This window comes from Pecten maximus, chromosome 19 (genome assembly GCF_902652985.1).
Source record: "Pecten maximus chromosome 19, xPecMax1.1, whole genome shotgun sequence".
NCBI classification, from domain to species: domain Eukaryota; kingdom Metazoa; phylum Mollusca; class Bivalvia; order Pectinida; family Pectinidae; genus Pecten; species Pecten maximus.
Genome location: NC_047033.1, coordinates 5705344 through 5723075, shown reverse-complemented (window position 1 = coordinate 5723075; position 17732 = coordinate 5705344). Strand labels below are relative to the sequence as shown.

Below are 17732 nucleotides of genomic sequence, written 5' to 3'. Positions count from 1 at the left end.
CGAATACAATGTTATCGTAAAACAACAACCTAACTTAGTCACTTCTAGCAGGAAACATTAAGGTTTATGCTATCAACATTTACCCCAGTAGTCTAGAAGCCTGAAGTTTTATTTTGTTTTTAGGGAATCTGACATAGTCAAAGTTGAAATCTGAATCTAAGGACCTGATAATGTGCAAAAGCGTCGAACTATTTTGCTTGAAATATATTTGAATATTCCGTGCAATAACTAATATCAGCAGGAGACAATGGGCAATACGTTTGCTTGCTGTATTCAAAACTTATTGAGTATCTTTCATCTGGCCTCGATATGTATATCATCGTACCCGCCATTGTCCCTTAGAGATCCACATTTTTCGTTCCCGATATATCGAGAGCGAAACCCTTGGATTTCGGAGATGCTGCAGCAAGGAAGATCAGACATGGTCCAAACATCAGGCATATACAAGTATTATATTTTTTAATGAGTTGGCTTCATAGTGCAATGTCCCTGGCCAGATAGTTTGGTTGGATTTGCCCGGACGTGTGATGTCCATTGACATATAATTAGGTTGGTTTGGCCTCGATGTGTGATGTCTAAAGATACGTATTGTTTAGCATATTGCTATTAATGTTAAAGTCTCTTGATCCAATAGGGTTGGCCCGGTGTTGTGGTTAAAACGTCATGATTCCGTATTCTGACGACCTCATTATTGTTTTTGATTGGTTTGGCCTGGTAATGTGATGACCTTAATATCGATATTTGATTGGTTTTATCTGGTGATGTGGTGTCCAAATTATCGATATTTGATTGGTTTGGCCTGGTGTTGTGGTGTCCTTAATGTCGATATTTTATTGGTTTTACCTGGTGATGTGGTGTCCAAATTATCGATATTTGATTGTTTTGGCCTTGTGTTGTCCTGACCTTAGTATCGATATTTGATTGATTTGACCTTGTGTTGTCCTGACCGTAATATCGATATTTGATTAGTTTGGCCTGGTGTTATGATGACCTTAGTATCGATATTTGATTAGTTTGGCCTGGTGTTGTGGTGATCTTAATATCGGTATTTGATTGGTTTGGCCTGTTGTTGTGGTGACCTTAGTATTGATATTTGATTGGTTTGGCCTGGTGTTGTGGTGTCTAAAGTTTCGATATTTGATTGGTTTGGCCTGATGTTGTGGTGTCTAAAGTTTCGATATTTGATTGGTTTGGCCTGGTGTTGTGGTGTCCAGAGTTTCGATATTTGATTGGTTTGGCCTGGAGTTGTGGTGACCTTAATATCGATATTTGATTGGTTTGGCCTGTTGTTATGATGACCTTAATATCGATATTTGATTGGTCTGGCCTGGAGTTGTTTTGACCTTAGATTGGATATTTGATTGGTTTGGCCTGGTGTTGTGGTGTCCTTAATATCGATATTTGATTGGTTTGGCCTGTTGTTGTGATGACCTTGATATCGATATTTTATTGGTTTGGCCTGGTGTTGTTTCGACCTTAGATTGGATGTTTGATAGGTTTGGCCTGGTGTTGTGGTGACCTTAGTATCGATATTTGATTGGTTTGGCCTGGAGTTGTGATGACCTTAATATCGATATTTGATTGGTTTGGCCTGGAGTTGTTTTGACCTTAGATTGGATATTTGATTGTTTTGGCCTGTTGTTGTCCGCGCCTTAGTATTCATATTTGATTGGTTTGACCTGGTGTTGTTTTGACCTTAGATTGGATATTTGATTGTTTTGGCCTGGTGTTGTGGTGTCCTTAATATCGATATTTGATTGGTTTGGACTATTGTTGTGATGACCTTAATATTGATATTTGATTGGTTTGGCCTGGTGTTTTGGTGTCATTAATATCGATATTTGATTGGTTTGGCCTGTTGTTGTGATGACCTTAATATCGATATTTGATTGTTTTGGCCTGGTGTTGTGGTGTCCTTAATATCGATATTTGATTGGTTTGGACTGGTGTTGTGGTGACCTTAATATCGATATTTGATTGGTTTGGCCTGGTAATGTGATGACCTTAATATCGATATTTGATTGGTTTTACCTGGTGTTGTCCTGACCTTAATATCGATATTTGATTGGTTTTACCTGGTGTTGTGATGACCTAAGATTGGATATTTGATTGGTTTGGCCTGGTGTTGTGGTGTCCTTAATTTCGATATTTTATTGGTTTTACCTGGTGATGTGGTGTCCAAATTATCGATATTTGATTGTTTTGACCTTGTGTTGTCCTGACATTAATATCGATATTTGATTAGTTTGGCCTGGTGTTATGATGACCTTAGTATCGATATTTGATTAGTTTGGCCTGGTGTTGTGGTGACCTTAATATCGGTATTTGATTGGTTTGGCCTGTTGTTGTGGTGACCTTAGTATTGATATTTGATTGGTTTGGCCTGGTGTTGTGGTGTCTAAAGTTTCGATATTTGATTGGTTTGGCCTGATGTTGTGGTGTCTAAAGTTTCGATATTTGATTGGTTTGGCCTGGTGTTGTGGTGTCCAGAGTTTCGATATTTGATTGGTTTGGCCTGGAGTTGTGGTGACCTTAATATCGATATTTGATTGGTTTGGCCTGTTGTTATGATGACCTTAATATCGATATTTGATTGGTCTGGCCTGGAGTTGTTTTGACCTTAGATTGGATATTTGATTGGTTTGGCCTGGTGTTTTGGTGTCCTTAATATCGATATTTGATTGGTTTGGCCTGTTGTTGTGATGACCTTGATATCGATATTTGATTGGTTTGGCCTGGTGTTGTTTCGACCTCAGATTGGATGTTTGATAGGTTTGGCCTGGTGTTGTGGTGACCTTAGTATCGATATTTGATTGGTTTGGCCTGGAGTTGTGATGACCTTAATATCGATATTTGATTGGTTTGGCCTGGAGTTGTTTTGACCTTAGATTGGATATTCGATTGTTTTGGCCTGGTGTTGTGGTGTCCTTAATATCGATATTTGATTGGTTTGGACTGTTGTTGTGATGACCTTAATATTGATATTTGATTGGTTTGGCCTGGTGTTGTGATGACCTTAGTATTGATATTTGATTGGTTTGGCCTGTTGTTGTGATGACCTTAATATCGATATTTGATTGTTTTGGCCTGGTGTTGTGGTGACCTTAATATTGATATTTGATTGGTTTGGTCTGGTGTTGTGGTGTCATTAATATCTATATTTGATTGGTTTGGACTGTTGTTGTGATGACCTTAATATTGATATTTGATTGGTTTGGACTGGTGTTTTGGTGACCTTAATATCGATATTTGATTGGTTTGGCCTGTTGTTGTTTTGACCTTAGATTGGATATTTGATTGGTTTGGCCTGGTGTTGTTTTGACCTTAGATTGGATATTTGATTGGTTTGGCCTGGTGTTGTTTTGACCTTAGATTGGATATTTGATTGGTTTGGCCTGGTGTTGTGATGAACTTAATATCGATATTTGATTGTTTTGGCCTGGTGTTGTGGTGTCCTTAATATCGATATTTGATTGGTTTGGCCTGTTGTTGTGATGACCTTAATATTGATATTTGATTGGTTTGGTCTGGTGTTGTGATGACCTTAATATTGATATTTGATTGGTTTGGCCTGTTGTTGTGATGACCTTAATATCGATATTTGATTGGTTTGGTCTGGTGTTGTGATGACCTTAATATCGATATTTGATTGGTTTGGTCTGGTGTAGTGGTGTCCTTAATATTGATATTTGATTGGTTTGGCCTGTTGTTGTGATGACCTTAATATCAATATTTGATTGGTTTGGTCTGGTGTTGTGATGACCTTAATATCGATATTTGATTGGTTTGGTCTGGTGTTGTGATGACCTTAATATCGGTATTTGATTGGTTTGGTCTGGTGTTGTGATGTCATTAATATCGATATTTGATTGGTTTGGCCTGGTGTTGTGGTGTCATTAATATCGATATTTGATTGGTTTGGACTGTTGTTTTGATGACCTTAATATTGATATTTGATTGGTTTGGCCTGGTGTTGTGATGACCTTAATATTGATATTTGATTGTTTTGGCCTGGTGTTGTGATGACCTTAATATCGATATTTGATTGGTTTTACCTGGTGATGTGATGACCTTAATATCGATATTTGATTGGTTTGGCCTGGTGTTGTGATGACCTTAATATCGATATTTGATTGGTTTGGACTGTTGTTGTGATGACCTTAATATTGATATTCTATTGTTTTGGCCTGGTGTTGTGATGACCTTAATATCGATATTTGATTGGTTTGGCCTGGTGTTGTGATGACCTTAATATCGATATTTCATTGGTTTGGCCTGGTGTTGTGATGACCTTAATATTGATATTCTATTGTTTTGGCCTGGTGTTGTGATGACCTTAATATCGATATTTGATTGGTTTGGCCTGGTTTTGTGATGACCTTAATATCGATATTTGATTGGTTTGGACTGTTGTTGTGATGACCTTAATATTGATATTTGATTGTTTTGGCCTGGTGTTGTGGTGTCCTTAATATCGATATTTGATTGGTTTGGTCTGGTGTTGTGATGACCTTAATATCGATATTTGATTGGTTTGGCCTGGTGTTGTGGTGTCATTAATATCGATATTTGATTGGTTTGGCCTGGTGTTGTGGTGTCATTAATATCGATATTTGATTGGTTTGGCCTGGTGTTGTGATGACCTTAATATCGATATTTGATTGTTTTGGCCTGGTGTTGTGGTGTCCTTAATATCGATATTTGATTGGTTTGGACTGTTGTTGTGATGACCTTAATATCGATATTTGATTGGTTTGGCCTGGTGTTGTGGTGTCATTAATATCGATATTTGATTGGTTTGGCCTGGTGTTGTGATGACCTTAATATCGATATTTGATTGGTTTTGACTGTTGTTGTGATGACCTTAATATCGATATTTGATTGGTTTGGCCTGGTGTTGTGATGACCTTAATATCGATATTTGATTGGTTTGGCCTGGTGTTGTGGTGTCATTAATATCGATATTTGATTGGTTTGGCCTGGTGTTGTGATGACCTTAATATCGATATTTGATTGGTTTGGACTGTTGTTGTGATGACCTTAATATCGATATTTGATTGGTTTGGCCTGGTGTTGTGATGACCTTAATATCGATATTTGATTGGTTTGGCCTGGTGTTGTGATGTCATTAATATCGATATTTGACTGGTTTGGCCTGGTGTTGCTCTGACCTTAATATCGATATTTGATTGGTTTGGCCTGGTGTTGTCCTGACCTTAATATCGATATTTGACTGGTTTTGCCTGGTGTTGTCCTGACCTTAATATCGATATTTGATTAGTTTGGCCTGATGTTGCTCTGACCTTAATATCGATATTTGACTGGTTTTGCCTTAGTATTGATATTTGATTGGTTTGGCCTGGTGTTGTCCTGACCTTAGTATTCATATTTGATTGGTTTTGCCTGGAGTTGTGGTGATCTTGGTATCGATATTTGATTGGTTTGGCCTGGTGTTGTGGTGATCTTGAAATCGATATTTGAATAGTTTGGCCTTGTGTTGTCATGACATTTTTTAATATCAGCATTATATATTTTGAATTAATCATTACATGATTTCGTTTCAATTGTACTTTCTTCATTATATGATATGATGTTATCGTTGTTTTCTTGTTTTAATTTGATCATTCAATCCATTACACGATTTAGTGTAACCATTAAATATATATCATTCTGAAAAAATATCAATTTATAATTGTCAGCCTCAGCACTAAGAAACGTGCGTTTGCCTCCCTTTGCCCTAGTTCTGTTTTGAGATCTGGCCTCGTTCCATAAAATCCGAGTTTTTTTTGCTTTATCAGAATCTGTTGTTGAGTGACATTCCGTATTGATCAGTTTATCTCTAAGGTCGATATTAGACTATACGCACTTTTTACAAAATGAGACGTTAAAAACCTCAACTCCGTCAGCGAAACACCTGTATCTTTGGAGGACATATCTAGACGTACCTTGGCAGTAACTATTAATTTACATATACGGAGTGATTAGTATAGCCACCTAGGTGAAAGGCAAGTGTGTTACCACTTTGAACCATTTGCTTAATTTAAGTTTTTATGCTATATCTTCGGCTCTGAATACCTGTGCTCCATTGAAAAGAATAGGCCGTGACACATTTTTATACAATACCAAACGTTACTGATTTCACTCTGTTACGACCCTCCGAACGTTCCTTTCTATATATTTAGAAATAAAGTGCACGAATAATTAACAATCAATCAATCAATTTATTTATTAAGGTGTTCCACAATAGATGATAGAGTTCAATGCTGAGAAATTATCATTAAAAAAATATTGCTCTATCAAATAAAACGCTCGTTGCTTTACAACAATTATTCTTTCTCACATTGCCCCGTTTCCTTAAATTACTAACACACAAAAACATTGAACTGTCTTCATCCACGTCCATTGGAAAATGATTTTGAAGAAATCGGTGTCATTGTGCGATGAACCAGTGAGGTCATTTGTATTTAAAGTGAGGCAGAACTATCCTGTTCGAGCTGTTCTTCTTCATATATACAAATGGTAAACTGATAAACGGAATTTTATATAGTAGTAAATTATGTCAATTAACAATCAAATACTATGTTATCTTTACATTTTGGTGGCAAAGCCACGATATAAACTAAGTAAAAAGATTTGCAGTCTATGTAAGCATACGTGACACCCAAAACGTGACATACATCAATCCATGCCGCGCATGAATATATTCACGCACCGGAACTACCTGTAACTAACGTAAACAATCATATGGCTCTATGAAAAAAAGCCTAGGACTCCGTCGATTTTTAATGTTAAATAAAAAGTATCGAAAAGAAATTTGATACAATATTTTTACACAAATAATGAAAAGAATTGAACAGACTGTGTTTTTTTTCGTATTATTTCAATGCACTTTTTTGTTTGCCAACCTGCACGTGACAGACGAATTTTGAAAAAATAGGCTGTTCCATTTGTCGAACCCCATTGACGAAGTCGCTGAATATTGGCAATTTTTATAACAAAAAAATATGTTGAGAATGTAAATATAAGCATTAAACTGTCTTTTTTTGTGTGTGGTCGTTATAGATGCCAAAACTTTGCAAACAAACGTGTCATATTGTGTGTGCTAGCACAATATGACACGTTTGTTTGCAAAGCTCTGGCATCTATATCGACCATAGCCACAAAAAAAGACAGTTTACTCCTTAAATATATGACTTTTAGGGCTCACACAACTAAATATTTTACGATGTGTTATTACCAGTGACTCCATCCCTTAACATCAAGAACATACGGGTACTTGAAAGACAGTAACCCTTACATTTACAGTACACTGGGGAACCCCCACATGGGGAATTCCCACCTTTTTTTTACACTTGGAATCCTACGTCATTCTATTTTCAGTAGGGGTGTATATTTTTGATTTTCCAAATCTCAAGACCCCCACTCTTTACTCTCATAATCATATAGAAAGTACAAATCTCATATTTTAATTGCTCAGTATAACAGCGAGGCTGAGAAACACATTTTCCTCAGGGACTTGGTTCAGCGCTGATTGGCTGATTTAGTTGTGCAAGTCTTTTAACATAATACGTATCATCGTCGTCGTCGTCGTCGTCTGTCATCACCATCACCACCACCATCATCACCATCACCACCACCACCATCATCATCACCATCACCACCACCACCATCATCACCACCACCACCATCATCACCACCACCAGCAGCAGCAGCAGCAGCAGCAGCAGCACCACCACCAGCAGCACCAGCACCACCAGCACACCACCACCACCACCCAGCAGCAGCAGCAGCAGCAGCACCACACACCAGCAGCAGCAGCCGCAGAAGCAGCAGCACCACCACCACTCAGCAGCACCCATCACCACCACCACCACCACCATCATCATCATCATCATCATCACCACCACCATCATCATCATCATCATCATCATCATCACCACCACCATCATCACCATCACCACCACCACCACCACCATCATCACCATCATCACCACCATCATCATCATCATCATAATCGACACTGAACGCACGCTATATCGAGTATTCAACCATATGTTGCGTTGTTCACCATACAAGTTCAGAATATTACATCGGCGATAAATCTTGTGTACGGTTTGAAGGAAATGTGTTCATTGTATCTTTGAACACTGCTTTGAATTATTAACATAATTGCCATCAATACAATGAACCTGTACGATTATACATATGTCAGGAACAAAAGATATAACGCTAGTGTATTCCGTGCAAATATATTTAATACATATCAGACAATAGAAAAAAACTCCAGTAAGTACAGTTAAATACTAAAAAAAAAATCCCATTCTCCAATTTTAGAGACTCTGGTCTCGACCAGGGGACAGAAACCAGCCTTCTTCATATTCGCGAACTCTCTACTTAAGACCAAAAGAAAGGCAGTTTCTAGGGAGACATTAAAAGGAATGAGAGCAGAAATCCCAAAGGGTTCCAGCAATTTTAATTTCCCATAGGGTTCGGCCTAAAGATTCTTTTACACTTACAGGCCACTCATAGATACATTGCTTTGTATCATCAAAGTTGGTTCCCTTGGCTATACATTTAACGCAAATTTATCTATGATACACTTACCTAATTAACTATTATTACGTTACACAATGCTAAACAGTTCTTGTCAGAAAATTGATTCAGCGGCTGCAAGTGCATTTCATATTTGTGGCTATCAGGGAACACGGCTATATATATGGTTATTAGCGATGTATTCGTCCCTGTGAACTAATGAAACCAAGTTTAACTATTTTACTTCACTTTACAATATTTAAATGCAAAACAGATTTTCCTATATACATTGCCGTTTTTTTTTTATAAAAATACATGGTGATACTACCATTTTATCAATCAATTTCAATTACTTTACACAAAATTCCTGATCATTAATTTTGGGCAACTTATTTTATACTGTTTGGAGATATTTTTTAGCAAATAATTACGAATGAACTACAATAAGAAGTTGTATTTTAGATCCTCAGAAAATGTACTGTAAACGTGATTATTTTCGCGGGGGTTAAATTCGCGATAATTTTCGCGAGGGTTAAATTCACGATATCGATATGTACACTATACGCGTGTGGTACACTGTAGTTTTTGCGATCGATACATCTTCGCTATTTCCATTTGTAGCTCGAGATTACGCAAATTGATATCAAATAATACGGGTGGGGGAAATTTTCGCGATTAAAAGGACTCTGCGTATTTAGCGTAATTTTCACCCTCGCGTACAGTTCCACGTTTATAGTATTTGTTTCTTAGGCCATTTGGAAATCCCACATTTATTCACCTCGTGCGATGGGGAGGTAAGCACAATATTTACATCCTACTTGTAGGATATATATCTAAACAAAAGCAGGTTTTAGTAAAAAAAATCATTACACTGTATTATACCTTAGCTTTAATGCCAATTTTGTTGCTATGCAACCAGGATGCAAGTCGAGAAATGTCCATGGTCACAATGACAACTACGGGAAAACATAACATTATTACACCAACAACTCCGATATACTTCGAGGACGTGCGGTCATCAGGTGCAGATATCAACTTCCTTTTGTTTGCGCTTGTCTGTTTCTTATCGATGGTTAGCTCTCTCTTGAGAGTTTTAATCTGCTCCTCCAGTTCCTCTTTGGTTTTTGGGGTAGTGGCGTTCGCTCGGCAATTGCATTCACAGGGAGGACAACTTGATGGTGTTCCGAAAGTAGAAGACTCTGTTTCTAATGTCAAAAGGAATGAAAAGCAACAATGATAAAGATGGCATCACGTTATTGTTATTGTAGATGTTACTTATAACGACCCATCAACACTGATATGGTCATTAAAGGCAATATATGGTAATAAAAATGGTATTAAACGGAACAATATCGAGAAAGCAAAATAAATAAAAAATAACAAATGCGGATATATGGTTTATCATATCTTATAGTGTATTTGATGACGTTGTGTTTCTTTTAACAAACATAAATCGCAATGTATAAATGTTATATAAAAACAGAAAGAGTTCTTACTTTGCGTTAATTCCGTGGATTCCATCGTTGTTGACGTGGAACAGACGTTAACTTTGAAGAATGAAACCATCTTATTAGTAACATATGAATGATTGTTTCACTTAGGCTAAAAAGTATTTTATCACATATTGCCATTGGAATAAAAACGATCATTACATGAAATGTACACTTTTGGTTGTTGAAAAATAGTGCTATCGTTATTGTTTTCATTCCATCATACCTTACAGCAAAACACCAATGAAAATGCAGAACACGAATGACTCAATACAATCGACCAACCAGAAAGCTCGAAAAAGAAATCGGATCTGAGCACTCAAGGACAATAAAGAAAAAATGCAAAAAAAAAAAAAAAAAAAATGCAAAAAAAATGCAAAAAAAAAAAAAAATTAACATAATATAACGTCTCACAATTTCTCTTGAAAACAAAACTTTTTAGAGATAAAGTTAAAATCTTATTATTATATCGATTATATATGCTTAGTCAGACAGAGAAATAATTCAGTTTTTGTTATACATACGAGATCTCATTGACGCGTTATGATTTCAACGAAATCAACCTAGATGAAAAATGTGTGTTAATTAATTATCAATATAAACATGCAGTTCCCCGAGATTGTAAAGTAACATGTAGGTAGGGCGTAAGAATTGTTTTGCCTGGTTCTTTTCCATGACCGGGTCATACTTAAATCTATAAAAATTGCAGTTGCTACTCTCGCTCAACGCTCGGCATTTTGGGTGTGGGACGATTGGTTCGCCCGTTGTTAGTATAATGTGACCGGGTGGGGTGTCCTGCACGATGTCTTCGGCAGTACGCTTCAGTGAGGTAGCACTATAGAGTCAGCATCAGTTCCGCGCTTTATCTCATTAATGAGACAATCAGGAACATACTACCTCTCCTAAAACACACATAAACTACACGTATGTATTTGTATGACACATACGTCAGTTATAAATGAACTAGACAATGAATGAAATGACATTTTATTATATCCAAGAACATTTAATAAAAAAATAGAATGCCTATATATCTCAATCAAGGACAAAGTCCATTATTTTACAATAGTGTCTCATACTCTAAACCTCTTCATTATATAATTTTAAAATAATGTAAATACGGACTAGAGAAGAATGCTGATGACGTATCAGTAATTGTTACGTCATCAATATATGTGCACATATTTACTTATAAATATTCATGAATACGATGTAATATCTATATGATCATTTATACAGTCGCGCACTCACAGGACACCCTCCTGGAATGACCAGAAAAGTTTGCTCGATAAACTCTATGTAAAAAAAAAAAAAAAAACAATGAATACAACAGGTACATATGTACACTCTGTAGCTGTTTGAAATGCAGTTTGATACTTCTTAAGTGCGAAATTTATGTACATGAATGCTATGTCAAACTATATTTGGTCATTTACAGCAAAAAACAGGGGGAATCAACATACATTGTATAACTGAAAATCAAAAATTGAAAAAAAGAAGGTAACTGTTGATATGGAAACCATTGCGAATGTACAAGGGAAATACAGCCTAATGTTTCAGATGTGCAAGTGTCTTTGTTACAAAAATGAGGGTTTCTTTAGAAAGTAATGTATATACATCTGTACGTATAAGTAAAGATTTGATGACTTCTTCATGGATAAATATATTTGAACAGATGGAATTTAAAAAATGTACATATTACGATTGAGGGCTCAAAATCATTGTCGTTAAAATAACAATGTTAAGCTAAAAGAAAATTTACCAAACACCTGTACTTCGCAAAGTGTCAACGGTCCAGTCGATTCTTCATCTTTTTCTATGAAAACGATCTGTCCAGCGGACCCAAATGGGAAAGATCTGGTTTCGCCGTTGCCGATTGGGTTAGGTACTTTCGTGCATTTGCTGTCATCAACGTTGTCTATTGTTGAATTTGTTAAGCAGATTGTGAAATTGCTTAGTCTCCTATCTGAAAGATCCAATATTATAAGAAGCTATACATTTTATTAATCCATCCTGCAATATATTCGCTTCAAGCATTTCCCACATAATGCATTACGATGAATTAGATAGAATATGATATTTTCAAAATACAGCTACTAGAAACTTTTCAAAATATCAAGCACACTCCTGTTCACGAATTGAAATTGGAGGGTGTGAATATTGAGGCGAAAATATTCTAATTAATACCGAATGGAGTCTTGTGTCTAAATGACTGTGTGTTGCCAAGACGGAATATGAATATAAATTGCTGCTGTAATATATGATGATTGTGCAACATTAATTCTTTATTGTGCGGTTACTACCGGGTTTAACATAATTGAAGATATGTAAGAAACTGTTTCCATTCGACTTACCCGATAAGCAGTCAATCGATATTAATGTAAACTTTATTTTATTCATTCATTGGTAACACATGAAAAGTAGACACAATCAGAAAAAAAATACAGCATGAAATGGATTCAGAAACAAGTTTTTTAAAAACTTATATTAATCCGTCTCCGTTATTGACTCATCAATTTAGCATGGTAACAAAGTGGGAGAATGAATATGAATATTGAAATAACTCTATATTGGAAAGAGACAGGTAGTGGGAAATGATAAGATGAGAAGGGAAAGAGAAAGAGGGAGACTGCCGATACCATTGTTCATTTAAAAAGAACTGCATGCTGATACAACTGTGAAAACGATAAATACAGAGTTGAAACGTGGAATTAATCGAATCTCTTGGAGCTGATAATGAATTGTTGCACACATTTAAAAATCAAGGAATTTTCGTCAAAAGTTAAGTTGTTGCTGCCAAAAAATAATATTTCTGTCGAAATAGGATGATTTAGGGCAAAGAGGGAACGATTTCGAAGGTCGGAAAAAAGTCTACAATGTAATAAAAAATGTTCGTTAGTTTCATCAACTTGACAGTAGGAGCAAAGTGGACTATTTACCAGATTCCTACGAAACAAATAATATTTTAGTGAACTGCACTCCATCCTCAATCTTGCATGGTGAATCTGACCCAATCTACTGCCGATAAGAAAATATGGTGGGACTTTAAGATTTTGTGCGTTTAGATGATATTTTAGTTTTGTTATTGAGGGACTGGTTTTTATTCCATCAGGAAGTGCATTCCAAAGACTAATTACAGATGGCAGAAAGGATTTCATGAAAAGGCTTGTGCGACCGGAAGGTGGACGGAAATTATTACCTAATCTAGTGTTATGATCATGAATATTATTATTTCGATGAGGAAGTAATTCTTGAAGATACTGGGGAAGGAAACCATGAACTATTTTATGAAAGTGGATAATCTTGTGATGTTTGCGTCTTTGTTCTAGTGGAAGCCAGCCTGTTTCAAGATAAAGTTTTACCCTACTAGTAAGTCTAGTTCCACCAGTAACAATCCTTGCTGCTTCTAATTGAAGATCTTCTAATATGTCTGATTGGGCTTTGGAGAGATTGTCCCAGATTATGTCTCCATATTCAAAAATTGGACGAATCATAGAAAAATACAGAGTTTGAAGTGATGCACGATCTAAAGTAAACTTAAATCTACGTAGCATATTTAATTTGGGTGAAATTTTAGATTTTAGAAAATTTATGTGAACCGTCCACCCACCATTTTCCGAAAGAAATAAACCAAGATGTTTATGTGAGGTAACAGCAGTAAGTAAGGTATTAGTCATAGTTAATGGAGGATGTAGTGGGTTATTTGTCTTTTTAGATATTAATAAGGTTTCAGTTTTTGCAGGATTAAATTTAACCAACCACTTAGATGACCATTCATGAATCTTATTTAAATCGTGATTTAAAATATCTGTAGTGTTTCTAACTGTATCGACAATGACGTATAAGGATGTATCGTCTGCAAATAACTTTATATTAGCTCTTATGTCTTCCACAATATCGTTAATGAATATTAAAAACAACAACGGGCCAAGAATTGAACCTTGGGGAACTCCGGCTTTTACATTTGACCAATTAGAGAATTTACCATTAATTACTACTCTTTGTTTTCGATGAAGAAGATAATTTTTGAGCCAATTTAGTAGAGAACCCCTTATCCCAATACATGACAATTTACATAAAAGTCCCTTATGCCAAACACGATCGAATGCTTTACTAACATCAAAAAATACCATTCTTATTTCTTTACCATTATCTAAATCAGAGTAAATATCATGAGTGATAGCAAGTAGTTGATTAATGGGTGAATCGCAACGCCTGAATCCAGATTGGAAAGGGGAGAGTAGAGAGTGAGTATGTAAGAAATTGTAAACATATTTATAAACACATCTTTCCATGAGTTTACCAATAATGGAAAGTAATGAAATAGGTCTATAATTAGTTAAGATGGATTTACATTCTTTTTTGTGCACAGGCGTGACATTAGCTGACTTCCATTCTGTAGGAAAGATACCAGATTCGAGAGATTTGTTAAATAAAGAACAAAGAGGTTTACATATAATATCAGCAGATTCCTTGAGTAATCTAGCATTTACAAGATCAGGACCAATGGCTTTAGAACAATCGATATTGTGAAAATATGTGTCATTAAATCCAGGTCACGTGTATATTTACATTGTATTTCATTTCAGTGGAAGTTACCTGCTACATTTGCTAACATTCACGAAAGAAGAACGGCATCCTGACTTGACAGTAGTATTTTAAATTGCTGAAGTCGCATGTCAATCATAAAGGATACAATAAGATGTTAACATATGGAAATGCCTCTCGGGAGAGTCATACTACGGCAGACAAATTAAAAGATCAATTCACTTTCATGAGCTGTAACAATGAGTATTTGCTATAACGATATTAAGAACGTACAGACATTGGGATCACGCCGGTTTGTTATAGTGATATTGAGTACGTACAGACATTGGGATCACGCCGGTTTGTTATAGTGATATTAAGTACGTACAGACATTGGGATGACGCCGGTTTGTTATAGTGATATTGAGTACGTACTGACATTGGGATCACGCCGGTTTGTTATAGTGATATTGGGTACGTACAGACATTGGGATGACGCCGGTTTGTTATAGTGATATTAAGTACGTACAGACATTGGGATCACGCCGGTTTGTTATAGTGATATTAAGTATGTACTGACATTGGGATCACGCCGGTTTGTTATAGTGATATTAAGTACTACAGACATTGGGATCACGCCGGTTTGTTATAGTGATATTAAGTATGTACATACATTGGGATCACGCCGGTTTGTTATAGTGATATTGAGTACGTACAGACATTGGGATCACGCCGGTTTGTTATAGTAATATTAAGTACGTCCGTGTACAGACATTGGGATCACGCCGGTTTGTTATAGTGATATTAAGTATGTACATACATTGGGATCACGCCGGTTTGTTATAGTGATAATGAGTACGTACAGACATTGGGATCACGCCGGTTTGTTATAGTAATATTAAGTACGTACAGACATTGGGATCACGCCGGTTTGTTATAGTGATATTAAGTACGTACATACATTGGGATGACGCCGGTTTGTTATAGTGATATTAAGTACGTACAGACATTGGGATCACGTCGGTTTGTTATAGTGATATTAAGTACGTACAGACATTTGGATGACGCCGGTTTGTTATAGTGATATTGAGTACGTACAGACATTGGGATCACGCCGGTTTGTTATAGTGATATTGAGTACGTACATACATTGGGATCACGCCGGTTTGTTATAGTGATATTAAGTACGTACAGACATTGGGATCACGCCGGTTTGTTATAGTGATATTGGGTACGTACAGACATTGGGATCACGCCGGTTTGTTATAGTGATATTGAGTACGTACATACATTGGGATGACGCCGGTTTGTTATAGTGATATTGAGTACGTACGGACATTGGGATGACGCCGGTTTGTTATAGTGATATTGAGTACGTACAGACATTGGGATCACGCCGGTTTGTTATAGTGATATTAAGTACGTACAGACATTGGGATCACGCCGGTTTGTTATAGTGATATTGAGTACGTACATACATTGGGATGACGCCGGTTTGTTATAGTGATATTGAGTACGTACAGACATTGGGATCACGCCGGTTTGTTATAGTGATATAAAGTACGTACAGACATTGGGATCACGCCGGTTTGTTATAGTGATATTAAGTACGTACAGACATTGGGATCACGCCGGTTTGTTATAGTGATATTGAGTACGTACATACATTGGGATGACGCCGGTTTGTTATAGTGATATTGAGTACGTACAGACATTGGGATGACGCCGGTTTGTTATGTTGATGCTGTTAATTTTCTCTATAGAACCAAGGTCCACTTCCCACCGTCTCTTGCCAGTATCTTGTGTATGGGTACACGATTCCTTCCCAAAATCGGTGTCCATATTTCCATCTATAGCCCTCTCCGCATCTGCATCGTGAGTCGTAGATGATTGGGAAGCATTTTTGTTCAATGCCACGTTTTTAAGCGTACACACATTCTCTGAATAATAAAAGAAAAGAAAATCAACACTTCCGCGTGCATACGAGTTGGGATTGTAAAAGAACAGTTCTTACTCAAACTGGATAAAAGAACGATATAGAAATAATAACAGCGGAAAATACCGGAGAAGAATCCGGTCCTCCGATGCAACATTTTAAAATTGATGTTAGTTCTTTGAAGGATATTTTTTTTCTTTACAATTTTCGAATCATAAATCAACTAAGACCATATATATATACATATTACCTGATTGATAATTATACGATCAGAGTATATTGCGTTTCCATCGAAGTAAGTAACAAAGAATAACACTGAACAAGAAATATCTTTAAAAAAGATAAACGGCATAGTTTTAATGCTGGTGGTTATAACGTAAAACTGCTGGTGAAATAAATCAACGAACTAATGCGTTTCAGAACGGATAACAAAATTAGATCAGTTTGAATAATTTTTGGTGATAAAAAGACTGCATTTGAATCAAGAATATAATTTCATTAATTTGTTATTTGAAAAGATACATCCACTTATTTAGCTTGCATTCTTAACTTTGTTTCGTTTTTAACTGCATATCTGCATTGTGCATTTACCGCTACATTGACCAATCACATACTTCACATTGACCAGTAACGCCACCTGTCGCGTCATATCCGGGGCCAAAGAGGAAAAGTTAAGCTTCACCGATGACACCCGCCAAACAAATCTAGGTCAAACCCAAGTGAAATCAGTGTATTCAGCTATATATGCGGCTAACTAGGTGGACTTTTGATATTAGTCAATCTACATATTACAGCTGCTGTTGTTTTTCAGTTATTGCGGTACAGTTTTGAGTTAATAGTATATATAGTATATTAGTAAAAGTATTATTGTCCTTGCATGTGACTGGTGTTTGACAGATGTATAAATGAATAGATGAATATCAGATGGTCCAAAGATGATATGAGTTTAGGGATCTTACATATTTGGGAACAAAGAAGAAATATTTTTCTCTCATATCTCGCCATGTTGGATAGAGTTTGCCCATGTAAGATAGCTATGTAAGATAAATCTATCTTACATAGCATTTCACGCGCGTGGATTAATCTGCGTTCAAGGGGGACAACTCTCACAACGTCGTCTGCTTGTGTTCACAGCCGACAGTCCTTATCGTCGGTGTCGGTTTTGAAACGTTGGACTTAACTATAAAAATACATACATTCTTAGATAAATATATATCATATCAGCAGTAAATCAATAGGGCTACACG

The 17732-nt window shown here is 36.3% G+C and overlaps 1 long non-coding RNA gene across 1 annotated transcript; it reads right to left on the bottom strand.

Moving 5' to 3' along the window:
- Nucleotides 1-8878: 8878 nt before the first annotated feature.
- LOC117317938 lies at nucleotides 8879-11972 on the bottom strand. Its single transcript, XR_004530276.1, has 3 exons — nucleotides 11785-11972; nucleotides 10029-10079; nucleotides 8879-9737 (listed from the first exon to the last, which is right to left on the bottom strand). It is a non-coding gene; the product is annotated as an uncharacterized LOC117317938 (long non-coding RNA).
- Between the last annotated feature and the right edge of the window lie 5760 nt (nucleotides 11973-17732).